Below are 20469 nucleotides of genomic sequence, written 5' to 3' on the forward strand. Positions count from 1 at the left end.
TAGTTGGTGTAAGATTAGTTGAAAAACTGAGTTCCAATCCAAGTGCTCATCATAAAAAATCAAAAGATTTCTAGCTAACCAAATACTCCATAAAATACCTTGAGCCAAAGCCAAAAAGGTTTTCATTTGAAACTTGCCTCTAATTAGGATATTCCATTACATCATAAAAGATTCTAAGGATCTTGGCATACACCATCGCAAACCTATATAGGGAATGAAGCAATTCCATAGTTTCCAAGTTTCATAATAATTTCAACTCATCTTGTATGATATTGGTATGAAAAAGTTCATACTCAATAATTTTCTAGATTTCAATATGGTTGACTCAAGAATCCTAATTAGCCAAGTTCAATAGTTTCAACTCATCTTGAATGATATTTATGATGAAGGTATGATTCTAAGTGAATCCTTCAAAGTGATTGTTATTATTGAAAAATTACCATAATATTAGAAAGACTTCATAAACTACATTAAACATAAACATATGGAAACAAGAGTTGAAGACCTCATTTTGAGGTTAAGGATAAAAGAGGATAATAAATTATCTGAAAGAAGGTCAACTTCTTCACCATGGCCTCTAAAACAAATATTATGGAACAAATGCCAAAAAACCATAATAAAAACAAAAAAGGAAAAGCTTGTTATAAAAAGTAAATGTATTTCCAAAGAAAATTAATGGCATATGCTTTATTTGTAATAAGGATGGATACCAAGCTAAGGATAGTAGAAATAGAGGTCAATAAGGAAACTTTAGGAAACAAATTGCTTAAGCCAATGTTACCATGGTTGATCACCTTACAAATAAAGTTTTGAAAATTAATCTATTTGTTGTTGTTTTCAAAGTCAACTTGATCAACAATACCGAGTAGTGATTAGTTAGCATTGGTATAACAAGACATATGCGTCAAGAAAAAAATGTTTTCCACTTGCAAAGAAATGGATGGTGATAACTTGAATATGAAAAACTCATTAACCTTTAAGGTACTGGGAGTTGGAAAGCTCATATTAAAGATGACTTTTGAAAAGCTTCTTACCTTTTACAATAAACTTTATATTATTGATATTAGGAATAACTTAGTGCCTATCTCATTGTTAAGTAAAAATAATTTTAAAATGGTCTTTAAGAGATAAATTTATAGTTTCTAAAAATAAAATATTTATAGAAAAGGGGTATCTTAGTGAAGACCTATTGAAAATGAATGTAATAACTACTATAACTAAGGATGAGATGAATAATAACAATAATACCTCTTCTTTTTACTTGCTTCGAGTCTTCTGATATGTGGTATGACATGTTAAGATATATGAATTACAATTCTATATAAAGGTTAATTTATCTTAAATTATTACTAGGTAAGTTCTTGATAAAAAAAAATCATAAATGTGAGGTTTGTGTAGAATCAAAATTCATAAAGTCATATATTTTTAAACAATTGAAAGAACTAGTGAATATCTAGATTTAAATCACACAAATATTGATGATTTAAAGTTTATGCAAACTATAGAATGGAAAAAAAAGTATTACAATACTTTTAAAGATGATTACATAAGGTTATGTAATACCTATTTTCTTAGAAACAAAAGAAAGGCTTTTGAAATGTCTAACCATTACAAGATTTAAGTAAAAAATTAACTTAATAGAAAATAAAAAATTATAGAGGTAAAGAATATGAAACATTTTTTGGTGAATTTATTTTCAAATTAGTATTGTCCACCAAACTACTGATCCTTATTCACTTCAACAAAATGACATTGCAAAACATAAAAATCAAACGCTAAAATAAATAATGAATGTTATATTGATAAGTTTAAGAGCGCCTTAGAACTTGTAGGGGAGACAATTATAACTGCTAATTATATACTGAATAAAATACCCTACAAAATATTGTGTGGAAACATTAGAGGCTAAGGAATAGTTATTTCCTTGTTTGTTGTTGGTCCCAAAGGGTGACACCACATCCTATTTGGCCAAGGGTCCTTTTTAAGAAAGGGTTTTATTCAAAAATTATTTTTTGTTTTTATTCATAGTGTGCTACAACTTTGCATTATTTTTTAGAATTATTATTTTTATTATTATTCATATTTGAGATATTTTGGGCCTTATTTTAATTTAAATTGATGTTAACTCATTAGGTCATCTAGGCTTTACTTTATTTCTAGTATAAAATATTAAGACATTATTTTTTAAGTTCGATTATACATTGATTGTTGCACCTTATTGTGTGATTGTGAGAGGTTTCTTATATTTTATCTCTTAATTGAATTACTTTAACTTATCAAAAAATTAACCAAGCTTAATGACATCTTCTATACTTCTCGTTCATGTCTTTTCATAGGTATTGAGCAGGGATTCAGTTACTTATAGTCTTGGTTTCTCAGAATAATTTATTGTTGTGTCAAACTCAATTATAAGCTTGAATTTAGCTTTCTTGAGAAGGGTCAATTTGACTATGATTTTTTGAATTTTTGTATCTATGGGGTTCACATCAATTGATATTAAAGTAAAGTTCTAAAATCAACTTATTTCCTTTTATCTTGTTATTTTTGATCTGGATATTTAAAATTAGATAAAAAGAAAAAAAAAAGGAAAAGAAAAGATCAAAGAAATCACAAAAGAAAAAAAAAGCTTTAGTTGTAAATTGTGTTTTATTAAAAAATCTTGAATTAGACAACTCAAATATGAAAAAGGAAACTCTCGATTCTTGGGAAATCTTAGTGTGATATCTTGGTTTTAGGATTATTTAGACATAATTTATTGGGTTATTTATGAAAATTACAAAAAAAATTTCATTGCGGGTAGTTTGGCGCCAATATATTTCTTTCTTTGTTAGTTTTGCTCAAAGTAACAAAAAAAGGTATCTTTTCTTAGTTTGGGTTATTTGAGTCTTATTTCATTAGTTTTCCTAATTTCGTGACTTTGTTTTGTCTTTGTATTGTTTTAGTTAAGTCTATATATTATTTTGGATTGCACAACTAAGTTAGTTTTTCTGATTTGTTGTCTATTAGTTCCTTAAAAAACTTAAATTTTTGAGATTGAGTGTTAATAGGGGAAAATGAGCATAATATCGTGAAAACAAAGAATTTGAGTGAAATACAAGAAGAGTAACGTCTATTGAGTGTAAATATATAAGAGGAGTGAGATATATTTATCTTGTTACTAACATGATTTTCAAATCTGGCAAATGTCAACCAAAAGTGAATCGTAACCACCAAAGGATAAGAATAATTTAAAATATGGTTATTTAGCTATGCAATAATAATTAGAGATGATGAACATATAGTTTAGAGAGGTTATGTATGGGATGACAATATTGAGAACTGAAATAACTAGTTTTCGAGATGGGCTAATTTGTAAGGGTCCTAAGGGTAAAAGGTTTACAAAAGGAGTTATTTCACCTTTAAAGGATTCTATAGCCGAAAATACAAATGAGAAGGCTGAGGATTTTGATTATGGCTGTGGTAATAAGTTTTGATAGCATAGGACCTATAAATGTGGGAGAGTTTGGCCATACGATTTTTTTTTTTACCATAAAAGAGCATCTATGTAGGATGGTTTTTGTGATTATTTGGATATAAATGTAAGGAGTATTAAGAGTCTGTTTGTTTTAGTGGCCACACTGTACTTTTCAAAATATCTGATTTTTTAAGTGTTCTTGGATCATTTTGATACGCTAATGTCAAAAATAAAATTTTTTAAAATAAAAAACTTTATTTTAATGCATTTCCAAGCAAAAAACACTTTGAAAAGTAATTATTACTACTATGCCAAACACTATCTAAAATGAAGATTCTAGCTCTTTGATGAAAAAACAATCTAGAAACATATTTGAAATGGAATAAAAAATTAGAGTTGATATTTGATTATCACCATTACTATGAGAAAAAGAAGGTAAAACTTGTTGTTATTGAGTTTATTGACTATGCTATTAATTGGTGGGATCAAACTATTTAAGGTCAGAGAAGGAATAAAAAAAGACCTATAGAGACTTGGGATGAGATGAAAGCAATCATGAGAAAGATATTTGTTCCTGAGTATTATTATAGAGAAGTATTTCAAAGATTGCAGAGTTTGGCTCAATGGTCTAAAAGTGTAAAGGATTATCACAAAAAGATGTAGATTGTAAAAACTAGAGCTAATATTATAAAGGATAAAGAGATTACAATGACAAGGTTTTTGAATGGTTCGAATATAAAGATAGCTAATGTGGTTCAAATACAATATTATGTTGAGCTAGAAGATAGGGTAGCGCACGCCAAAGAGGTAAATCAAGTTCTTTTTTAGGTTAGAGGATGAATTATAGAAGAGAGGGAATTGCCCCATCAAAGCTAAATACAGTGGGAAACAAAACCAAACCACCTAAATTTGGCCACTACTGTCCAAGATAAAACAAAAAAAATTAAACTAACCATAACAATGATATATTAAATGCTTTAGGTGTTTGAGTAATGGACACATAACTTTATAGTGTCCAAACAAAAGGGTTATGGTTATGTGAGAACATATAAAGATTGAATTTGAAAGTTACATATTAAAAAAGAATGAGACGCCACCATTTGAGGATTGTAGTGATGTTTAATATGCAGTTGATGAAGATGCTTTGGTGATTAGGAGATCACTTAATATTTAGATCAAAGAGGATGATGTTGAGTAAAAAAAGAAGAAGAATATCTTCTATATTAGATGTCATATAAGTAACACGGTATGTAGTATAATTATTGACAATGAGAGTTATGCTAATGTTGCTATTACTAAACTTGTTAGAAAATTGAGTTTAAATGTTATTAAGCATAAAAGATCTTATAGACTTTAATAGTTGAATTGATGTGGTGAAGTAAGAGTTACTAAAAAGGTTTTAATTTCTTTTGTAGTTGGAAAATATAAGGATGAGATTTTGTGTGATGTGGTTCCTATGCATGTTACATATTTATTGTTGGGTATACTTGGTAATTTGATAAAAAAGGCCAAGCATGATAGGTTTAAGAATAAATATTCTCTTAAAAAGGATGGAAAGACATTCACACTTCTATTATTGACACCTAAACAAGTTTATGAAGACCAATCGAGGCTAAAAAAAAAAAAGGTGAAGCCAAAAAGTTTAGAACAACCATATGAGAATGTGAGGAAGAGTGAAAATAATAAGAGCACTAAGAGAAAAGATTCAGCTAAGGTAGAGGAAAAAAAGGGCAGTGAAAGAAGATAATTTGGAAAAAAAATAAAGAAACATGTTATTTTTTATGCAAAATGAAATGAGATTAAAAATGCTTAATTTTCTAACATGTCTATGATTTTACTTGTGTATAATGAGACATATTTTAACACATATAAAGTTGATCCTTACATTTCTAGTGTTTGTGTTTTTATTTATTGTAGGATTATAAATATATATTTTTTGATGAGATTCCTAATATGTTGTCATCTATTAGGGGAATTGAACATTAAATTGATCTTGTATTTGTAACAGTAATACCTAATTGCCTGACCTATGTAAGTAATCCTAAGAAGATAAAGAAACTTCAAAGACAAGTAGAGAAGTTTATGTCAAAAATTTACATAAGAAAAAACATGAGTTATTATGCAATTTCAATGTTGTTAGTACTAAAAAAAATAAAATAATATGAGACTTAAAAACCTTATATTTGGAGCAGCAATACTAATTGTCCAGTCTATGTTATTGCATGAGCAGTGAAACTATGAGCCGTTATTTATTTTCACTTAATAAAGTATTATGTTATCTTTAAATTTTACTTATTATCAATATTTCTTAGTTTTAGGCTTCCCAACTTAGTTTTGAAACCTGGCTCGACAGGTCGACTCGGGACCCGGCCGATCCGGGGCTTGAACCGGGCTGGGTTGAAGAAAAAATGAAGGAAGGTAAAACCCGGTGTGATCCGGCGGGTTGACTCGGCTACTTGATTGATCCAGCAAGACTCGGTTAAGACTTGACCGCAAATCTGTTGACTTTAAATTTTTATTTGTTTTTTTTACTAAAACGATGTCGTTTTGATTTTTTTTTTAAAATTTGACCCGGCTGACCTGGCGACCCGGTCAAGACTCGGTGACCCGGTCAAAACCCAAAACTCGGGCATTGGACCGGACCGGGTCTTAAGGAGAAGCGAGCTTTATGATTTTGTCTAAATTTTTAAAAAGTTAGGTGTAGGCTCGTTGATGGATGGCCTTGTTTTTTAAAAGAAAGGAAAGAAAAATGAGGTCGTCTCTGTAGAAATTTTGGAAAGCAAATTGATGTACCTAAGATTTTTTCTAATTTAACTTAGTCAATGTCTTCTACTATTTTTTATAAGATTAATTTCTACAACTTAATAATTTCTTATGGTGAAGTTGTTGAAATTCTTGAAAATATTATTTTTATCTGTAATTTTAAACTACAACTATAAGAGGGAATATCAAAATTACAAGCATAAAAATTTTGAACTAAAAGTCGCATAAAAAATTTGAACTAAAAGTCCAACAACAATAAGTTCTGTTAATATAATATATGCATAATTATGTTTTTTTAAATATTTTTGTTAAGTTGTTATTATAGTATACATTTCGAGTGACCTATCATGTTAAGATTAATTAATATCCAGTAAAAAACTCTTTACAAAGACAAGTCTTTTATAGGCATTGAAACAAGTATACTTCACCTAATCGTTTGTCTAGATTAACAGTACAAACAAATTAATTATTCATATTTTCTTTGCTCTTACCAACGGCCGGGGAAGACTTCTTTTTCCGCGAATCAAAATATTCTTACAAGACCATTTAATTGAAACTTGAGACAGGGAAAGGCTAGTAAAGAAAATTTACTGACTATTTAATTAAAACTTTTTTACTAAAGTATATTTATCCATGTCTCAAACAGCAAGTTCTTGTGTTGATTAGTTTAGTAAAGCTTCACATGTGGCTGACGCAATAGCAGAACTGGTAGTCATAAAACCTCAATTTTGATTTGTCTCTCAAAGACTTTAGGCAGTAATTAAAGAATTAATTCTTGTCTTCAAAGGATCACGTAAATCTACTCGCATCTGAGATAAAAGGGATCCAGAGAGAAACTTACAGTACTTACTAAAACTCAATTTCAAGATTTGCTTCTTCTAATTGCTATATTCCATGATAAGGAACAGAAACAAAACCAAATGCACAGAAATTTTAATATCTTGATCAAAGAAGCCTACATATCTCCTCAACCCAAAAAGTAAGAGAGATGAAATGAAAATTAATGATAGTAAGAAGTACAGAAAGTCTTTTGGAGGTATTGAAACATAGCTGTTGCAATTTTAGTAGTTTTGTGCACACTTGGAGAAAGAATAAAACTTTGGAGGGTATTATGTCAAGCAGATAGGGAAAAGGAAGATCAAAGTTAGAAAGAAACTTGACAAAATTAAATTGCTTGGATTTTGTTTTGGCATGGATACTTGAATTCAACCTGAAGGAATGGAGATTGTGGTCGTAGAGCTACTAGAGCGGGCCTCTTGACAAAGAGCCAATGCTCTTTCCATATTAGCAACCATGTCAATAATATTAGGCCTCTCCTTTGCCTCTAAATTTACAGGATGCATTGCAGTAGAGGCCGTAAGCTCCACTGCTTCAGCCTCTTGCATCTCCCGTAGCGCCACCCTTTTATCCAACACATTCTGCAGCATCCCTTTCGCTATCAATGGTGTTGCTAATATGATTCTACGTACAATCTTCATCATTCTTGAACTCAGCCCTCTTCCCTGTCAAAAGTTCTAATAATACCACTCCTAAACCATAAACATCACCTTTTGCTGTTAACACATTTAATCATACATAATACTCATGATCAATATATCCTACTGCATGTCCCGACTGCCCTGGCTGACATGAATTATTGATCGGAATCTGGCCCCGTTAGTGATTTTTAGCTGTCAAATCTGCATCAAGCAGAATATTTGAGGACTTGATGTCTCTATGAATAATTAATAGGTGGCACTGCATGGTTGTGCAGATGCTCAATTCCTCTAGCCGCGTCCCATGCAGTCTTGAACAAATAAAGGGAAAACAAATTTCGAAGAGCTTGGTTTTGTTTTTCTTTTTTTAAGCAAAGAGATTGAGAAAATTGTACTTCGAACTGCGTTCACCAGTTGAAGTTTCAAATAAGAGAATTTAAGAAAAACAGCAGGTATAAGTTGTCCTGTACGGAGAAAAACAGTGAAAGAGGTGGATAAATACCAACGTACGAAGAATAGAGAGGCAGAGTTGCTGAAGATTATCTAGAATAAAAAATTCTGATCTTATTATCTAGAATTCAGCGATGCACTGTACTCAAATCTGAACTTAGCTTGAATATATATTAACAGTCTTATTTTCCCAAAACATGACATACCTCAGACGGGACTTCGGGCCTCGAACCTTCTAATTCCTTATTGGCGAGCGGTTGCTAGGAAAAGCCATACTGGAACATTCAGCATCGTGTCCTTGAGTAACGGGAAATATCTTCTTTGTAAAATAGGAACGTGCACTAAAAATCAACGAGCACAGGTGTCCCTTGTTAGAAAAGGACTCTAAAAGGAGGGATGCTAATTTACTTAATATCTTTTTAATAACAACTCATATATTTAATAAGATTTTGATTTTGGATGTTTTTTAGAGATTGATTTTCGTTGTTTTTAATTATTTTTTAAAAAACTTCGTATACTTACAAGATGTTTAAGAATGTGGTAACGGTTGTTTTTCAAAATGATTTTTGCTTGGAAATACATCAAAATAATTTTATTTTATTTTAAAAAAAAAATTATTTTTGATATCAACACATAAAAACGTTCTGAAAACATAAAAAAATTAATTTTAAAAAATTTTAAAAAAACAAAGAGAGTAAAATCTTTAGTCATTCCTGCACTTTAAATAATTGATTCACTTGTTTTAAAATAATCTAGTTTTTGGAGTTTTATTTATTTCAATCATTTCAAGTGTTGTCAATTATAGGCATCATTAAGGCCCTGTTTTTTTGCTGGAAAGTAGTTTTTTTGGAAAGTGAATTTTGAAAAAGTGAATTATTTTTCAATGTTTAGTAGTGTAATGAGAAATAATTTGAAAAACACTTTTCAGTATTTGGTTATGTCATAGAAAATGAGCTGAAAAATAACTTATTAATTTTTTATTTTTTTCAAGTATATTAAAATAATGAGGAACAAATCTTACAAATTAAAAAGTTGAATAAGAATGAAATTGAAAAAAAATATAATTTCATAAATTATCTCGAATAAAATAAATAATAAACAAAATAATAGAGATCAAATCTAAAAAATAAAAAATATTAAAAGATGAAGAAATTAAAATAATAATAATTAACATTTCATAAATTATTTCAAATAAAATAGGTAACAATAAAAAGAATGAGGACCAAATTTGATAGATAAAAAATTTCAATTAAAAAATGATAAGGGAAAAGCAAATAACAATTATAAAAATGAGGACCAAAGTTAATATAAAAATTAAATTCTAAGGGATGAAATTGAAAAAATATATTCAAAACAAAATATATATAGCAATCAAAAGTTTGAGGACCAAATTTGATATAATTAGCAAATAATATGAGATTTCTAATTTTTTCACAACTTTCGGAAAGTGTTTTCTGCCCAAAATAAAAGGAAAACACTTTCCTGAAAACTAAGCCATATTTTCCTTTGACTGTGTCGCACCCTCGCGGCGGAACGCGGCGTCACGACGATCCTCATTTGATTTCGAGCTTTTTTTGTGTGTAAAGGAGTTGCTACCTAGTATTTTGGTCACTAGGAACCCTATCTGGTCTTTTAGAGATTCTAAGGCAAGGGACTCGTTGCGTAAAAGGAAGGTATTAGCACCCCTAGTACGCCCTACCTAAGGTAAGCTACTTGGTGTTTGGTTTGCTTTATAATTATTATGGTGTGAGTGTTTTCTAATCCCATCAGTTTTTCTAGGTTTGATTCAAACTAAATTTAAAAGCTACTTGGTGTTTTTCTAGTTTTTCTAGGTTTGGAGATTCCATGTGCTTCAAAAGCTCATTTTTCCCTTAGTATTTCAAGAGTTTGTGACAAAAATTTAGAAATCTAGGGCGTTTTAAAAAAAACCTATTTTTTAGTGTTTTATACTCTCACGGCTCATAAACCATGGAGTAAAGTTTTTTTGAAATGTCCTTGATTACAATCAAGGCTTCTTTCAATGATGTGTGCGGATTTATTATTCCCAATAATATTTTGGATATTCGTCCTTTAAGGATTTCTTTATCCAAATATTAGCGGTGAATATTAAATGAATTCCCCCTCCAAAATAAGATTTTTAAATTTTTTGGAATATTGGCCAATACCCTTTGGAGTTTTACAAACATGTTGTAAAATCCAGAAATGCAAGAATTTTTTTTTGTGTGTTTAAGAAATCCATGCAAAAACACATTTTCAAAACTTTCAATATTTTTTGTATATATAAAAAAAGAGCGTTCAAAACATGTTATGGTATTGGCCATATGCAACACACAAGAAAACAAATTTTGATATATATGTATGTTTGCCGTAGTTGTGTCAAAAACTGGGTATTCTAAATATGAGATTGGTATATATTTTTTACAACATAAAAAAATTCAGACTTTAAAATAAATATTCCAGAAAAGAAATCTATTTCTCTTTCTTTTACTTTTTCAAAAAAAAGAAAAGAAAAGAAAAGAAAAAGAATTAGGTCCGGCCGGGTCACTTGCCTCAGTAAGGGACCTGGCTGGACACAAACTTTAAACAAACTGTTCAAGTGAATTATGATTCACTTGAACAGTAACCACAAAAAGATGCCCAATAACATGTATAATTAAAATGCAAAGCAAAGAGAATGCATAGACTTACCTGGCGCTGAAACATGCAAAGGAGATGGCACTGCAGTTGCTGCACCAGGTTACTGGCTACTGGTTCTAGCGAAAAAAAACAATGGCCATGCTGGTTTTGGCCTCTTTTCCTTGCTTCTTCCTGTTTTATTCTCTTTTCTTTCCCTCCTTCTCTGTTCTGCTTTCTTTTTCCTTTTGTTCTCTTTTCACAGTAACGAACAGAAACTCTTATTCTCTGTGTTTTTATCTGCATGTCTTTGGCTGTTTTTCTACTCCTTTCTCTTCGTTTTTCTTTTCTTTTTCTACTCTTTTTTTGCTGCCCCCGTTAGGTCATTAGAAGGGCTTATATATAGTCTAAATATGTCTCTATTTAGAAAATATTCAATGCATTAATTCCAGGATGCAAATCCCCATTGATTTACAATAAAAAAAAACATAAAAAGGAAACTTAAATATTTTGATTCTGATGTCTGATTTCTTTTTATTTTTTAGAGGATGGTGTGGCTTCTTTTCTTTCCTTCACATTAGATATTCAAACAGGAATATCTTGAGCTTCTGATATCAAGATCAAGCAATTCAAAAGCCCAAAATTATCTACGCGTCTAGGACTACAACTTTGATGAAGGAGTCGAAGTGAGATGAAATCATTTTACATAACATAATCTAGCAGTAATCTAGTTGGTCAAAAAGGGTATCCTGTTTTAATTTAGAAACTGACCATGCCGAGCGTCCCGATATGACTGAGAGTATGGAATAAGAACAAAAATCACAAAATTTGTGATGAAAATAGTGTTTTTATAGTGCAGACTCGGGTTAATATCATTCTCACGGCAGAATTCTCTACCTTCACGTTAGATATTTAAATAGGAATATCTTGGGCTTTTGATATCGAAATCAAGCGATTCAAAAGCCCAAAATCATCTACGCATCTAGGACTACAACTTTGATGAAGGAGTCGAAGTGAGATAAAATCATTTTAGATAACAGAATCTGGCTATAATCAAGTTGGTCAAAAAGGTTCTTGATCTGACAATGCTGAGCATCCAAATCTGACTGAGAATCTGCCCTAAGAACAATGATCCCTAGGACCTAATAAAGGTGTACATCAATTTATCAACATGTCATGAGTGACAGAATATAGCTAGGATGGTCAGATATCATACAAAACTGAGTCAGAATCAGAGCCTAAGTTGGAACAAAAAATTACGACAGCTGCAGAACCATTTTTTTAGTGCAAATTCTGAGGGATTTATTGAACCTTAATGACCAGATAAAAAGGAACGAATTTAGCATTATGACGACTCCTGATCAACCTAAGAAAACCTGATGATTTTGGTAGCAAAGGGGAAGGATAAAAAGAGCAGAAAACAACTCAAACAAGGTTTCAAAAAAAAAATATTTCTTTATGTGCTTTTGTCAATCTTCTGGCGAACATGAGCTAAACTCCTACACTCTATTCAAAAGAGGTATACACCGTCTCCAACACGTGAGGTCTAAAATTGAATAACAACAGATACCCCCTCTTTACAATGCTTACGAAGCAAAACTTGTCAAGTGCTTTGCGTAGTAAGTGTTGAAAAGATAAATTGTTTGATCATGCTAAAAACTCAATGCTTTTCTTAAACAATGGTCTCCCTATCAGGTGATTTGCCTATCTTAAAATTTCTAGAAAACACTTCATGCTTAAGAATATAGATCTATCATCGAGTGACCTGCCCATTTTAAAATTCATAGAAAAACTCCTTATTTTTCCTACAAAAATGGTCTCAATATTAGGTGACCTGCCCATCTTAAAATTCTTAAAAAACTCCATGTGTTTTTTTTAAGAAACGGTTTCAATATCAGGTGACCGACCCCTGTTAAAATTCTTAGAAAATTCCATGCTTTTCTAAGAAAATGGTCTCAATATCGGGTGACCTTCCCATCTTAAAATTATTTGAAAACTCCATGCTTTTCTAAGGAATAATCTCAATATCGGGTGACCACCCTCTTAAAATTCTTAGAAAACTCCATGCTTCTCTAAGGAATAAATCTCAATATCAGGTGATCAGCCCATCTTAAAATTCTTAGAAAACTCCATGTTTTTCTAAGAAACAGTTTCAATATCAGGCAACCGACCCCTCTTAAAATTCTTAAAAAACTCCACGCTTTTCTAAGGAATAATCTCAATACCAGGTGACCGGCCCATCTAGAAATTCTTAAAAAACTCCACGCTTTTCTAAGAAACGGTTTCAATATCAGGTGATCAGCCCCTCTTAAAATTCTTAGAAAACTCCATGTTTTTCTAAGAAATGGTCTCAATAACGGGTGACCTGCCCATTTTATAATTCTTAGAAAACTCCACGCTTTTCTAAGGAATAAATTTCAATATCGGGTGACCGGCCCATCTTAAAATTCTTAGAAAACTCCATGCTTTTCTAAGAAGCGGTTTCAATATCAGGCGACCGCCCCCTATTAAAATTCTTAGAAAACTCCATGCTTTTCTAAGAAATGGTCTTGATATCGGGTGACCTGCCCATCCTAAAATTCTTAGAAAACTCCACGCTTTTCTAAGGAATAAATCTTAATATCGGGTGATTGGCCTATCTTAAAATTCTTAGAAAACTCCACGCTTTTCTAGGAAACAATTTCAATATCAGGCGACTGGCCCCTCTTAAAATTCGTAGAAAACTCCACGCTTTTCTAAGAAATGGTCTCAATATCGGGTGACCTGCCCATCCTAAAATTCTTAGAAAACTCCACACTTTTCTAAGAAATGGTCTTAATATTGGGTGATCTACCTATCTCAAACTTCAAAAGAAAACATCTTACCTCGAGGAAATGAAATAGTGCTGGTTCACAATTCATATTCTTTTCCCTAGCTCCGTTGACTTAAGATTCTGTCTCTTAGTGATTCCCAAAAACTTGGAACTAATTTGGCTTTCATCCCACCTTTCCTGCTAGGTTAGTGTTATGACAATATAACATGCATGTTTTTGTTACCTATCTTGGAAACATAGGCCCCCCTTTCGTTGTAAACTTCTTCGAGCTCTTGTTTCCATTTGTTTGTCCAACCTTTTCTCTTGAATCAGAATATGCTCCACACACTATACTTCATATCCTCTTGGTGAAGAGATCTCTAATTCCTTATGAGGCCCTTTCTTGCTCCATTGAGTATTGTCCTTTATTATTATTTTAAAAGGAAACTCAAAAGTTTTGGTTTTGTTCATGAAAAACTGCCATCTTCAATGCAAAAAAAATTCTAAAGTTTTTATGATGATAACCTTTTGGGCTTTGGTTCACTATGAACCCCTATGTGCATATTTTTTTGTTGTTGCCCCTAGTATGGTATGCAATACCTGTTAGTTTTAAAATTGGTTTGGTTCCCTCCAATTGATGAAGTCATTTCCTTAGTCATGCGTAAGAAAAGATTTTGTTTAAGTAAAATATTTCAAATGCTATGAGATCATACGCTTTATGAAGAAAAAGGTTTTTTACAGAGAGAATTCATGGCCAAACTTTATTTTATTGATTGGGAAATTATGGAATACATCAAGCGTAATATTTCCTTACAAAGTCAGAATTCACGGGCCTCACTAGGTCTTCTCCATCCATTCTAGATAACAACAAAGCTCCTCCCGATAATGCTTTCTTCACCACGTAAGGGCCCTCATAATTGGTCGCCCATTTACTCTGATCTTCTCCAGGTAAATGCAATATTTTCTTCAGTACAAGATCTCCTTCGTGGAATCCTCGAGGTCGAACCTTCTTGTCATATGATTTGGCCATCCTTCTTTGGTAGAGTTGATGATAACAGATTACGCCTATCCTCTTTTCACTGATCAGATTCAGTTGTTCATATCTAACTTTTGCCCATTCTACATCTTCCAGCTTAGAGTCTACCAGTACTCCCAATGATGGGATTTCCACTTCTAAAGGCATCACCGCCTCCATTCCATATTCCAACATGTACGGGGTGGCTCCTGTTGAGGTTCAAACTGCGGTGCGATATGCATGAAGGGAAAATGGCAACATCTCATGCCAATCTTTTTGACTACCATCTTCTGAATAATCTTTTTGACATTCTTGTTAGCAACTTCTATCGCACCATTCATCTTTGGTCTATATGGTGAAGAATTGGAATACTTGATTTTTCATTTAGCACAGAGTTCTATTATCATTTTACCATTGAAATTCTGAGCATTATTAGTTATAATCTTTTCTAGTGGATCATACCGACATATCAAATCTCTCTTAATAAATTTCTTCACCACATTTTGCGTCATATAAGCAAATGACCCAGCTTCTACCCATTTTGTGAAGTACCGATAGCCACGAGAATAAACCTATGACCATTGCTAGCTTTTGGGTTTACAAGTCCAATCACATCAATTCCCCACATCACGAAGGGCCATGAAGATGTCAAGTTAAATAGAGGAGCTGGAGGGGCGTTGATTTTGTCACTGTATACTTGGCACTTATGACATTTTCGTACATAGTCGATGCAATCCTTCTCTAATGTCATCCAGAAGTACCCTGCTTTTTGTATCTTTCTAGCCATCATGTGTCCACTAGCATGGGTTGAGCAAATCCCTTCATGGACTTCCCGTAACGCATTTTTTGCCTCAAATTCATCCAAACATCTCAACAAAGTCCCATCAGATGATTTCTTATACAAAATCTCCCCATTAAGATAAAAATCCATTGCCAACCTCCTCAAGGTCTTCTTGTCGATTTTGGATGCCCCTATGTGATATGCCTGGTTTTGGATGAAATTCTTGATATCATAGTACCAAGGGTTTCCATCCACTTCTCTTTCGACTGAGTATCAATGAGCTGGGTTATTTATGATATTGATTTGTACCGGATGTACCTTGTGCCCAAAGTCTATCTTGGCCATAGATGCTAGTGTGGCCTAAGCATTTACAAACTGGTTTCCTTTCCTTCCTAGATGGGTGAACTCTATTTCCTCAAATTCTCTAGCCAGCTTAGACATGTATTATTGGTAAGGCCTTAACTTCTCTTCCTTGGTTTGCCATTCTCTTTTTACTTGGCAAATGATCAGTATTGAGTCTCCATACACATCTATCTTTTTGATGTTCATCTCTAAGGCACAACCTTTAAACCGAGAATGCAAGCTTCATACTCAGCCGTGTTGTTGGTGCACCTGAATTGTAGCTTAATTGAAACCGAATACTACTTCTTATCAGGAGAGATTATCACTGCTCCCGCTTCGTTACCACATATATTTACAGCACCATCAAAGTACATAACCCACCAATCTGATTTCTCTTCCTTGATTGCAAGCACATCTTCATCGGGAAAGTCAAAGTTTAACGGCTCATAATCTTCCACAACATGGTTAGCTAGGTGATCGACAATAACACTCCCTTTCACGGATTTCCTTGTCATATATACTATGTCATACTCAGCCAATAGAACTTGCCATCTTGCAATTTAGTTAGATAGATAGGGCTTTTCACAAATGTACCTCAATGGGTCTAATTTGGAAATTAACCATTTAGTGTGATACAACATATACTGACGTAATCTCTTTGTAGCCCATGTCAGTGCGCAACACAACTTCTCAATCACATTATACCTAGATTCATATTCCGTGAACTTCTTGCTCAGGTAATAAATGACCTTTTCCTTCCTTCCAGTTTCATCGTGTTGCCCAAGCACACATCCCATTGCTGTTTCAGTTACTTTTAGGTACAATATCAATGGCCTTTCTGGTGCAGGAGGAACAAGCAGAGGTGGATTCAGCAAGTACTACTTGATTTTCTCAAAAGCCTCATCACACTCTTCATTCCTTATTCCAGGGTTCTTCTTCCTTAACAAACAAAAGATCAGGTCACAAGTCGTGGTTAATTGGGATATAAACCGAGTAATGTAATTCAACCTTCCTAAGAAACCTTTCACATCCTTCTCAGTCTTAGGAGGTGGCATAGATTGAATAGCCTTTACTTTATCAGGATCCACTTCTATCCCTTTGTCACTCACCACAAATCCTAACAACTTACTGGATTTCACCCCAAATGAACACTTTGCTGGGTTAAGCCTCAACTTATATTTCCTTAGCCTTTCAAACAATTTCTTCAATATTTGGACATGATTCTCTCCCTCTTTAGATTTAACAATCATGTCATCCACGTATACTTCAATCTCTTTGTGCATCATGTCATGAAATAAAGTCATCATAGCCCTTTGGTAAGTGGCCCCAGCGTTCTTTAAACCAAATGGCATGACTTTGTAGCAAAAGGTTCCCCATAGTGTTACAAAGGTTGTCTTCTCCTTATCCTCTTGCGCTATTTTTATCTGATTGTAGCATGAAAACCCATCCATAAAGGAATATATGGAGCTGCGTGCTGTATTATCAACTAACATATCTATGTGTTGTAAAAGGAAATTATCCTTAGGGTTAGCCTGGTTTAAATCCCTAAAGTCCACACAAACTCTGATTTTACCCTTTTTTTTTTGGGTACCACCACTACGTTTGACACCCATTGTGGATACTTGGCTACTTCCAAAAAACCAGCGTTTCATTGTTTTTCAATTTCTGCCTTTACTTTGATTAAGATCTCCGGATGAGTTCTCCTTAACTTCAACTTAATCAGCTTGCATCTTTCCACCGGTGGTATCCTATGTACTATGATATCTGTATCCAAACCAGGCATATCCTCGTAGGACCAGGCAAAGACATCTATATAATCTCGGAGCAATGCAATCAACTCTTCTCTTAACGGGTGATCAAAGTCCCTATTTTCAGCTCTCGCTTGGTTTCTTCATTACCTATATTTATGGTTTCCAGTTCCTCTTTAGCGGGCCTCTAAGCCTATTCGTGTTGTTCTATTAATTTTGTGAATTCCCATATGTTTTTCTCCGCCCATTCCTCATCTTCTACAACTACTATGTATTCTTTAAATTTTGATCATTCATTCTTAATATAAAGTGCAGGTGTTATTATGGAGAATCCGCTTTCAGGGTTCCTGAAAGCGGAAAGTGAATTGTAAATGCATAGTAAGACATCAAGATGAATTTTAAAAATGCATGATCTCATTAAAAGGAAAAGATTGGCTAAAAAAAAATAAAATTCAATTGACATCTTGAGCCTCGATTGTCAATGAATAAAAACAAAACAAAATATAAAAAAGAAGAAGCAAACAACATAGATAAAATTATAATCCAACAAATCATTGTTGATTACATTTTGAAAACCAATAGAGCTTTTTGGGTCTCCCAATTCTGGAACTTCTCTCATTCGGCTAGCTTTCGAATGAAAGTCTTGACGGTGTCTTCTTCCAAAGTGTGGATGATTAATTGTGGCAGCTCTTCATCCCTTCTTTTGGATTCAATTTTCTCAGCAATGTCCTTGACTTGATCTTCCTCCAGAGTGTTTATGTTCATTGAAGAAAGCTTTTGAAGGAGGTTTCCGTGTCCTTTATCAGGCTGCATCACAAATACGGCCTTTGGAAACGAAATCCTGATTGGAGGGATGGCTAAGCTTTCTTCTTCAGGTTTACTTCCTTCAATCCTAGCCATTCTCTTCTCCCTTCTTGCACTAACAACTCGCTTGTAATCCTCCTTCTTGGGCTTATATCCAAGCCCAAACCTCTATTTTGCAGCTTGCAGTTTGATTATATCCATCCATTCAAGCCTTCCTTTCTCAATGTCATATGGGAAAGGAATCTTGTGTTTCAAAAAGCTTTTAGCAGCCATTTTGGTGACCTCCGAGATTTCTGGCTTCCTCACCATAGTGTTCTCAGGCACCCACTCAGTAATCACAACCTCAAATGCATGAAGGTTTCCATCCTTACAATCTTCAACTTCAATGAATGGAACTGCCACATTTCTTACTATTGATATAGTCTCCTTAGCCTTAAAAGTAACTAGAACACCATTAACAATGTACTTTAAACATTGATGTAGTGAGGAGGTGACAGCTCTCGCAGAATATATCCATGGCCTTGCTAACAACATACTATAGGAAGGATGGATATCCATCACTTGAAGGGTTACTAGAAAGACTTGTGGACCCATAGCTAGTTTGACCTCAATTGTTCCTATCACTTACCTTGGCGGGCCATCGTACGCTCTAGCCGTCATCACACTAGGTTGCATGTGTGAGGGATCTATCAGCATTTCATCCAGCATATGCCTTGGTAACACATTAAAGGCCGAGCCGTTATCGATGAGAACTTTACTGATGAGATAATCTTTGCATCGGATTGTGACATACAAGGGCTTGTTTTGTCCAGTTCCTTAAGCGTCAAGTTCATCTTTCGTTAAATATAAGTAATTGGCAGCATAGATCCTCCCAACTAGATGCTCCATAGTCTTTTGTTCAATATCTTGGGGTATGTAGTCCTCATTCAGTACTTTTTGCAAAGCATTACGATGTGGCTCGGAGCTGAGTATTAATGACATGATGGAGATCTTGGTAGGGGTCTTCTTCAACTGATCCACTATACAGTACTCACTATGCTTCATCAATTTTAGGAACTCATTTGTTTCTTCCTCAGTCACAGGTTTATGTACCTCAAACTCTTTATCAAGGTCTAACACCTCCTTGCCCTTAGCTTTTTTTTGCTTCTCTAGTTCTTCAGGTGTGAAACAATGACCACTCCGAGTTAGCCCACTTATCTCAGTTCGGAATAATGGCAAAGGAGTTTTGATATTCGAGGTATAACTATAATCTTTAGGCATCATTCCATAGTCTACATTGTTTGTATATAAGGGCTTAGTTAATACCAATTTCGAGAGCCCATTAGTTGTTGATTGGACTCTATATTTCCCCTGATTCTCTATCATCTCTATCTCTTCATTATCTTTTACAACCTCAATCCTTAGCTCTTCTAAAGTCAGCATTCTTGCAACCTTTTGATGAAACTCAATGCATTCATCAATGTGATGCCCTTCCTTTTTATGTAATGGGCAAAAATCATTTCCCCTCATACAATGTTCAGATGGTTTCTCTAAATGTCCAGATTGTACCAACATCTCATACAGCCTCGCCATGGTCACTTTTAGCACCTTCTATTCGCTACCGACCTCCATAGTATTCACTCCACTACCACCTACAACATGTTTAGGTAGAGGGTTTGAATTCACATTAGGCGAATCTTCAAAAGTGACCCATCTGATTTTGATAAGCTGCAATACCCTCTTCTTAAAAGCTACGTGGTTTTTGATGCTATGACCCGTATTACCAACATGGTATTCACAAGTCAACTCGGGGTTGTACCAGGTAGGGAAAGGTGGCTGCATAGGTGGTAATGGTAAGGGAGCTATTTGTCCAATACTTAGCAATTTGGCATATAAATCTTTTAGGGTCATTGGCAAAGATGGTAATTGTTCTTCTGGTTGTCGATTGTCTTTCCTTTGGTAAATGTTTTGGTTATTGGCCGGGAATTTCATTTGATGGGGCTGGTTTGGGATGGAGGGTTTGGAAAAGTTAATGCTGGTGATTTGGGAGGTAGGTGTTTGGTAGTTTTGGTAGTTTTTTCCTTTCCCTTGGTACCTGCCTTCTAGGTTATTCACCTTAATTTCCTTTTTCTTCCTAAAAAACCCTTCTTCTCTGTAGGTTTTGCAATTCTCCCACTTGGGATTCCTTGCTCAATCCTTTCAGCAATTCACACAGCATCATAAAAATGCTAGGTTGAGCTACCCATAAGATGTT

The sequence above is a fragment of the Populus alba genome, chromosome 5, assembly GCF_005239225.2.
Source record: "Populus alba chromosome 5, ASM523922v2, whole genome shotgun sequence".
Taxonomy (NCBI): domain Eukaryota; kingdom Viridiplantae; phylum Streptophyta; class Magnoliopsida; order Malpighiales; family Salicaceae; genus Populus; species Populus alba.